This window comes from Anomaloglossus baeobatrachus, chromosome 10 (genome assembly GCF_048569485.1).
Source record: "Anomaloglossus baeobatrachus isolate aAnoBae1 chromosome 10, aAnoBae1.hap1, whole genome shotgun sequence".
In the NCBI taxonomy this organism is placed as follows: domain Eukaryota; kingdom Metazoa; phylum Chordata; class Amphibia; order Anura; family Aromobatidae; genus Anomaloglossus; species Anomaloglossus baeobatrachus.
The window spans coordinates 168,672,389-168,680,661 of record NC_134362.1 but is presented as its reverse complement, the minus strand read 5'-3'; the positions used below and the strand labels follow the sequence as shown (position 1 = coordinate 168,680,661).

Below are 8,273 nucleotides of genomic sequence, written 5' to 3'. Positions count from 1 at the left end.
GCAGCCCGCAGCCACATGTTTGAGATCTCTGCTACAGGGCATTCCTGGGAGGATATATCATGGTGTATGATGGGCCACATTTTAGGATAGAAACTGCAGGTAAACTAAAGTCCAAAATAAGGCAATTTGTTTCTAGTGTTCTCCTCTCCCTAAACACAGCAGCAGCAGATGGGCTGATCCCTATAGGCCATAAGTATTTTACAAAATTGGAAATAATTGTGATAATTTATCATTTCTTTATAGGTCAGGCCATAACTGTCCATAGGTTGAGGTCTCAAGAAAGACATCAGAGAAGACCTCCCCGTGGACATCAGAGAGACAGCAATGCTGTCACTGAGAGGAGAGGGAGACCTGCCAGAGATCCTCTACACCGTAGGGGACAAGAGGGCAGGGAAAGAAGCCGCTCTCCTCTAAGACCAGCCTCTGCCGAACCCTCCAGCTCAACAGCGGAGGGCAGCAGTGGCAGGAGTAGAGAAAGAAGCCGTTCTCCTCCTAGACCAGCCCCTGCCGGGCCCTCCAGCTCAACAACAGAGGGCAGCAGGGGCAGGAGCAGAGAAAGAAGCCGCTCTCCTCCTAGACCAGCCCCTGCCGGGCCCTCCAGCTCAACAGCAGAGGGCAGCAGTGGCAGGAGTAGAGATAGAAGCCGCTCTCCTCCTAGACCAGCCCCTGCCGGGCCCTCCAGCTCAACAGCAGAGGGCAGCAGTGGCAGGAGTAGAGAAAGAAGCCGATCTCCTCTAAGACCAGCCCCTGCGGGGCCATCACCATCCATCAACGCACCTATTCAACCGCAGGCAGAGCCTGTGATCCCACCACCACTGCCACAGGTGGAGCCACCTGTACAAAATGTACCTGTGCCGAGGAGAAGGCGTGGTAGGATTAGCTGGAGAGCTCGCCAAATTGCGAGACTCCCAACAAGGAATGTAACCTCACAGGAGGAGGGCGAGAGATGTCCCATATGTATAGAGGACTATCAGATCGGAGAGCAGCTCACAGTCATCCCGTGCAACCACTTCTTCCATCCAGGTTGCATTTCTGACTGGCTGCGCTCCAGCCCTCACTGCCCCCTGTGCCGTAACCATTGCTTCAGACGCGCACCACAATGACATCTTAAGATGTCCATGGTGCGGGCAGTGAAAGAGACCATCTTGAATTCCAGCCCAGGTAAGGGACCCTGCATTCATTACAACTAATTTGAAGGCTATAAAAAAAAATGTCGTCTTTAACTTCTTGCTGTTCTGTTCTCTAGTTTACCATCAGCTTTGGTCAATATCTAACATGAAGGGCTAAACACAGGACATACCCCAAACACCGGACGGTAAGTCATCACTCACCCCTCTGTCCAGTCATATGTATATTACATGTAACAGAAATAATCGCTGCTTTCTCCTCTTTGTAGAAGGAAAGTCAAAAAAAGTTTGGAAAACAAAGAATAATTAGATCAGAACAACCTGTACTTCATGTAAGTAAATATTAGGATTCCATTTCTTTTAGTCTCCAGCTCATTTTACTAGGAATTTATTCATATGATAAAATCAGGGGTGGAACGATCATGGTCGGGACCTCTGCGGGGCCTGGGGGGTACAGAGTGCTGTATAATACCAGAATAGGGACAAAGATACAAGCATGGGTTAGGAAAACTCTGAGTGAAAGAAGTGCTTTCCCTCATCACCCAGCTTTCCCATGGTCTACTCTATACATATTTCTCTCAACACCCAGCTTTTCCATGCTCTGCTATACATCTTTCAGCATCCAGCTTTCCCATGCTCTGCTATACATCTTTTAGCACCCAACTTTCCCATGCTCTGCTATACATCTTTCTCTCAGCACCCAACTTTCCCATGCTCTGCTATATATTTTTATTTCATCACCCAGCTTTCCTATGCTCTACTCTATACATATTTCTCTCAGAACCCAGCTTTTCCATGCTCTGCTATACATCTTTCAGCATCCAGCTTTCCCATGCTCTGCTATACATCTTTATCTCATCACTCAACTTTCCCATGCCCTGCTATACATTTTTTTTCATCAACCAGATTTCTCATGCTCTGCTATACATCTTTCTTTTATCCCCCAGCTTTCCCATGCCCTGCTATACATCTTTCAGAATCCAGCTTTCCCATGCTCTGCTATACATCTTTATCTCAGCACTCAACTTTCCCATGCCCTGCTATACATTTTTTTTTCATCAACCAGATTTCTCATGCTCTGCTATACATCTTTCTTTTATCAGCCAGCTTTCCCATGCTCTGCAATACATCTTTCTCACAGCACCCAACATTCTCATGTTCTGATATCATGGGAAAGCTGGGTGCTGAAAGATATATAGCAGAGGATAGGAAACCTGGGTGGTGAGAAAAAAATGTATAGCAAAGCATGGAAAAGCTGGATGCTGAGAGAAAGACATATAGCAGAGCATAAGAAAGCTGGGTGCTGAGGAAAAGATATAAAGCAGGGATTTAGGAAAGCTGGGTGCTGAGGGAAAGATGTATAGCAAAGCATGGAAAACCAGGTGCTGAGGGAAAGCGGTTAAGCAGAGCATGGGAAGATGGGGGGGTGAGGTCCAAAACTTACAGCGGGGCCCATCGAACTCTAGTTGCGCCACTGGATATAATGATTTGTCATTTTCTCTTCACAGAAATCTACATTATTTTGAAGGCTGGACAAAAATCCTCTTTATCTTCCTGTTGTTCTGGTCTCTTTGGTCACTTCTCACCAAGCATGAAGGACCATGAACATGGACATCCCAAAACAGCGGATGGTGAGTTCCCCTCATTTCCTCTTCTCTCTCCGCCCCATGATCTGTATATTACATGCAATATAATATTGTTTTTTTTTCCTTTTTACAGACAGAAGGTCCAAGTCTATAAACCATTGAGGAATTGGATCAGAGCGACCTGCGCTTCATGTAAGTAGATATTAGAATTTGCTTCTTTTCTTCCAGTCTTCAGCTCCTTTGTATTTCCTTTAGGAATCTGTTGATGGGATGTAATATCTTGTCGTCTTCTCTTTCCAGAAATCTACACAAGTTCCAGGTCATTTCCATCAAGATCCACAGATTCTCATCGGCTCAATGGAGACAGATCCATCATGTGCAGAGATCCTGAGATCGGCTGCAGCTCCAGACGATGTTCTCACATATTCCACATACGGGCGGCACGGTGGCTCAGTGGTTAGCACTGCAGTCTTGCAGCGCTGGGGTCCTGGGTTTAAATCCCACCAAGGACACCATCTGCAAGGAGTTTGTATGTTCTCCCCGTGTTTGCGTGGGTTTCCTCCGGGTTCTCCGGTTTCCTCCCACACTGCAAAAACATTCTGATAGGGAATTTACATAAAATATTCATAAAAATAAATCATATTAACCGTCTCTATGTCTGGTTGTGACTTTACTGTATAGAATTATGTTACATAATGATAAGTGACTGGAGGGAGTATTCGGGAGTAGGGATGAGCGGACCGCTGGATGTTCGTGTTCACTGGGTTCTGCCAAACTGTAGTTAAAAGTCCAGCTCGGCACCTGAACTTGACCCCGGACCTCAAACCCCATAGGAGTCAATAGGTGCAGAACCTATATAGGTTGGTGAGGGACATCAGGAGCCAGCGGTAGGCCTCGTGGTCCCTCACCCTAGACACAAGATTTCCTAGTGTTCTGTTTAAAGCACAGAGAGCATCATGAAGACCAAGGAACACAACAGGCAGGTCCATGATACTGTTGTGGAGAAGTTTAAAGCCGAAATTTGGTTACAAAAAGGATTACCAAAACTGGAAACATCCTAAGAAGCACTGTGCAAGCGATCATATTGAAATGGAAGGAGTATCATACCACTGCAAATCTACCAAGACCCGGCTGTCCATCCAAACTTTCATCTCAAACAATGAGAAGACTGATCAGAGATGCAGCCAAGAGGCCCATGATCACTCTGGATGAACTGCAGAGATCTACAGCTGAGGTGGGAGAGTCTGTCCATAGGACAACGATCAGTCGTACACTGCACAAAACTGGCCTTTATGGAAGAGTGGCAAGAAGAAAGCCATTTCTCAAAGATATCCATAAAAGTGTTCTTTACAGTTTGCCACAAGCCACCTGGGAGACACCAAACATGTGGAGGAAGGTGCTCTGGTCAGATGAAACCAAAATCGAACTATTTGAGCACAATGCCAAACGATAAGTTTGGCGTAAAAGCAACACAGCTCATCACCCGGAACACACCATCCCCACTGTCAAACATGGTGGTGGCCTCCTCATGGTTTGTGCCTGCTTTTCTTCAGCAGGCATAGGGAAGATGGTTAAAATTGATGGGAAGATGGAGGGAGCCAAATACAGGGCCAATCTTGAAGAAAACCTGTTGTAGTCTGTAAAAGACCTGAGACTAGGACGGAGATTTGTCTTCCAACAAGACAATGATCCCAAACATAAGGCAAAATCTACAATGAAATGGTTCACAGATAAATGTATCCAGGTGTTAGAATGGCCAAGTCACAGTCCAGACCTGAATCTAATCGAGAATCTGTGGAAAGAGCTGAAAACTGCTGTTCACAAACGCTCTCCATCCAACCTCACTCAGCTCCAGCTGTTTACAAAGGAAGAATGGGTGAGAATTTCAGTCTCTGGATGTGCAAAACTGATAGACACAAACCCCAAGCGACTGCAGCTGCAATCGCAGAAAAAGGTGGTGTGGCGCCCTGGACAAGCCAGGGGCCACAGAGAACAACATCTACACACCCCACACTCCCGGTCAGGCACACCTAAGTCAGACACAAAACCCTTGTTGCCTTCCTCCAGGGGCTGATGTCCACACCAGGAGGTGGAGCCACGCGGTTGGTCTCCTCCCACCGAGGAGTTCACAGTCCTGGAGGCAGGAAACTGTAGTCAGTTTAGCTCAGGCAGAGCTTGAGTGCAGAGCAGAGTTAAGTGCAGCGAGTAAAAGTGTGCTGAGCTACTGCAGGTGTCCGGGTTGGAGCCCGGGCACGTCCAGCAAGGTTGGCAGACGGTGGTGACCGTCTGCAGCAGTGGCCTATTGGAGCTAACCGTAGGGACCGTGGACGGGCGGTGGCCCGGCGGTACCGGACCGGTAAGCAAAGAGAAGCCAGCACCATCCGGCAGGGGCTTACGGACCCCGGCAAGGCTAGGAGTTGCCGTGAATTTGCCAAATACGTTAGCGAAAAGAACCTCCTGGGTTTCCCAGCAGCCAAGTCCCGACAGAAGGCAACCGTCCAACCGAGAGAGGGAAACACAGTCACCGCCAAGGCTAAAGTTCCCAGGGCCAGAGCCTTCGCGCAAAAGGGGCTCCTTCAGCACCCATCCAAGCTGGGGAGCGGGTTACCGGTGGGAACCCATTGGAACCGTTACACTACATAGGTGCAGGGAAAGGCAGTCACCATCAACCTGCCGGGAGAAACAACACCGCAGCTGTCTGTGGGACCCGTCCATCCAGCCGTGTGTTTTACCGAGAACTGTGTCCTCATCATTGGCTGAGTGAGTACCACCGAGCCGTGCAGCACAGCGCTGCCCCCGCGACCCTGCACCTCACCAGGCCCTGTAACCCGCCTGTCATCCATCCCTACCCCATCACAGGGCCCCGGGACAACCAACCCCCTACCCACGGACAGGAGAACTAACAACAAAGCTGCTCCTTGTCACCGCTCCCGGGTTTCCCGTCTAGAGCAGCGGTGGTGTCACCAATATCACCACAACCGTGGGTGGCGTCACGGACAATAACCAAATCCCCACAATCAAAACCCCCTTTTCACTCACGGGCGAGGAACGCCGCTCGAGTCCCCGGGATCCGGCCCACCGCTCGAGCCACCATAGAGCAGCAGCAGCAGCCGGACCCGAGCAGTGGGAGAACACAGCGTCCCCTCCTCCGCCCGCGACAACTTGGCGTCACGAACAGGATCCTACCGTTCTACCAACTAGTGGAACTGCGCCTTGTGTGAACACCAGAGGTGTCCGGCCGGAAATTTGGAGAAGCCGCCATCTTGGGCGCGAAAAATTCCCGCTCGAGCGTCTCGTCGAGCAGTGGAGGCGCGAAGGCCCAAACCCCGCCCCTATAGAGGAGGAGCCGGAAAGAGACTAAGGGAGACGGAAGCAAGATGTCTGCGCCCGACGGAGCCACTGGAGATGCGGTGGTCGCAGTCGCGGGGGCACCCGTAGATGGGAATGGGCCTGCCCAGGTCCCGGCCGCGCTGGCGGGGGGCGCCGCGGCCCCAGCTCTCGCTCAGGTGATGCCGTTCTCCTTGCCCTATGTGCCCGGAGCTGCCTGGCTACCGCAGTACGATGGGAAACCTGATGCCTTGCAGGTTTTCCGGAAGAAGCTTAGTCCGCTACTGGAACTGTACCCCCTGACTGATAAGCAACGTGCAGCGCTAGTGCTGGGGCAGCTAACCGGCGCGGCTGAGCAGGAGGCGGAGACAGGGGCCGAGGGGGACCGGTCTTCTGTAGCCACCATCTTTGAGAAGCTGCAGACGGCCTTTGAGACCCGTACCGGCGCAGAGTTGCGGATGCAGTTCTATCAATGTCGGCAACGGCCCGCGGGATAGCATTCGGGACTATGCCTTGCGCCTGCAAACCGCACTCCGGTATGGACCCCCAATCTGTTACAGGTGCAGCAAACCCGGCCACTACTCCCGACGGTGTCCGTTAAACGAGCAACCCCTGGGGCCACGGGCCAATTCTCAGGAGTAGAACCCCATGGCCCCCCAGACTGGCGGGACCGGTACATCGGGGCCCGGACCATCATCCCTGTGGCCGTGGACGGCATACCGGTGATGGCTCTCCTGGACACTGGATCACAGGTAACCACTATACCATACACACTGTATCAACGGTACTGGGGAAAGGACGAACTGGCTCCCCCAGATGCCAGCATAACACTGATTGCTGCTGATGGACTCCCATTGACCCAAGTGGGGTACAAACAAGTGGCCATGACTGTGGGGCGAGCTGAACTGCAACACCAGGGTATGATTGTGATAATGAATGAGCCCAGTGATCATAACCCGAAGGTAGTGCTAAGGACTAACGTGATGGAGCACTGTATGAGTGACGTGCTGACCCTACTGCAGCAGCTGGCCACCACGGCGGCGGGGAGCCGACAGAGCTGTGCAGCGTGAGATCCGAGCCCTGATGTACCGCCAACATGTGAGTTCGAAAGGAGGAGAGATTGGCGGGGTGCGAGTGATGGATGTTGCCCCTTTGATTGTACCTCCCCGGAGTGAGATGATGATTTGGTGCAGGGCAGCAGTAGGGCCACAGGGGCGAGACTACCCCGCCATGATAGAGCCCATGCCCTCGGAACACTGGCCCACAGTAATGGCCACCCGCGGAGTGGTAGATGTAAACAAGGGGAGAGAGCCCGTGAGGGTGCTGAACTGCGAGGAGGAAGAAGTCAGGCTTCCCCGGTACGCTACCCTTGCTAAGTTGCTCACTCTGGATCCCCACACCATCCACGAGGCCGTTCCCCCAACCTCACCACTTACTGCCAGCACTCACCCATCCCCAGGGGAGTTAGACGAGTGGTGCCGACAGCTACACATAGGCACTGACGATACCCCTACACATCACAAAGAAGGGGTATACCGGGTGGTACAGGAGTATGAGCAGGTTTTTAACAAGCACCCCCTAGACTTTGGGCAGATTAAAGGGGTCCAACACCATATCCCCACCGGTGAGCACCCCCCTATCAAAGAGAGGTACAGGCCTATTCCTCCTGCACACTACCAATGTGCTAAGGACATGTTGAGGAACATGAAGGAGGCAGGGGTTATTAGGGACAGCTGTAGTCCCTGGGCCGCCCCGTTGGTACTGGTTAAGAAGAAGGATGGCACCATGCGGATGTGTGTGGATTACCAAAAAATTAACCAGATAACACATAAGGATGCTTACCCTCTGCCCCGCATTGAGGAGTCCCTGGCTGCTCTGAGAACCGCTAACTACTTCTCCACCCTTGACCTCACCAGTGGGTACTGGCAGGTGGCTGTGGCACCAGAAGACCGAGAGAAAACTTCATTTACCACCCCTATGGGACTCTGCGAGTTTAATAGCATGCCGTTCGGGCTGTGCAATGCCCCTGGAACCTTCCAACGGCTGATGGAATGCTGCCTGGGGCATTTGAACTTCGAGACCGTCTTGCTGTACCTGGATGATGTGATTGTGTACTCCCAGACATATGAAGCCCATCTGGAGCACCTAGCCGAGGTGTTTGCGTCCCTTGCTAAATATGGGATGAAGTTGAAGCCCTCCAAGTGTCATCTGCTGAAACCCAGAGTGCAGTACC

The 8,273-nt window shown here is 51.6% G+C and overlaps 1 long non-coding RNA gene across 1 annotated transcript; it reads left to right on the top strand.

The window, feature by feature from the left end:
• The first annotated feature begins 247 nt into the window (after positions 1-247).
• On the top strand, positions 248-2,905 carry LOC142255317 (uncharacterized). The gene is made up of 5 exons (XR_012727400.1): positions 248-1,161; positions 1,247-1,315; positions 1,397-1,459; positions 2,636-2,758; positions 2,847-2,905. It is a non-coding gene; the product is annotated as an uncharacterized LOC142255317 (long non-coding RNA).
• The last annotated feature ends 5,368 nt before the right edge of the window (positions 2,906-8,273 follow it).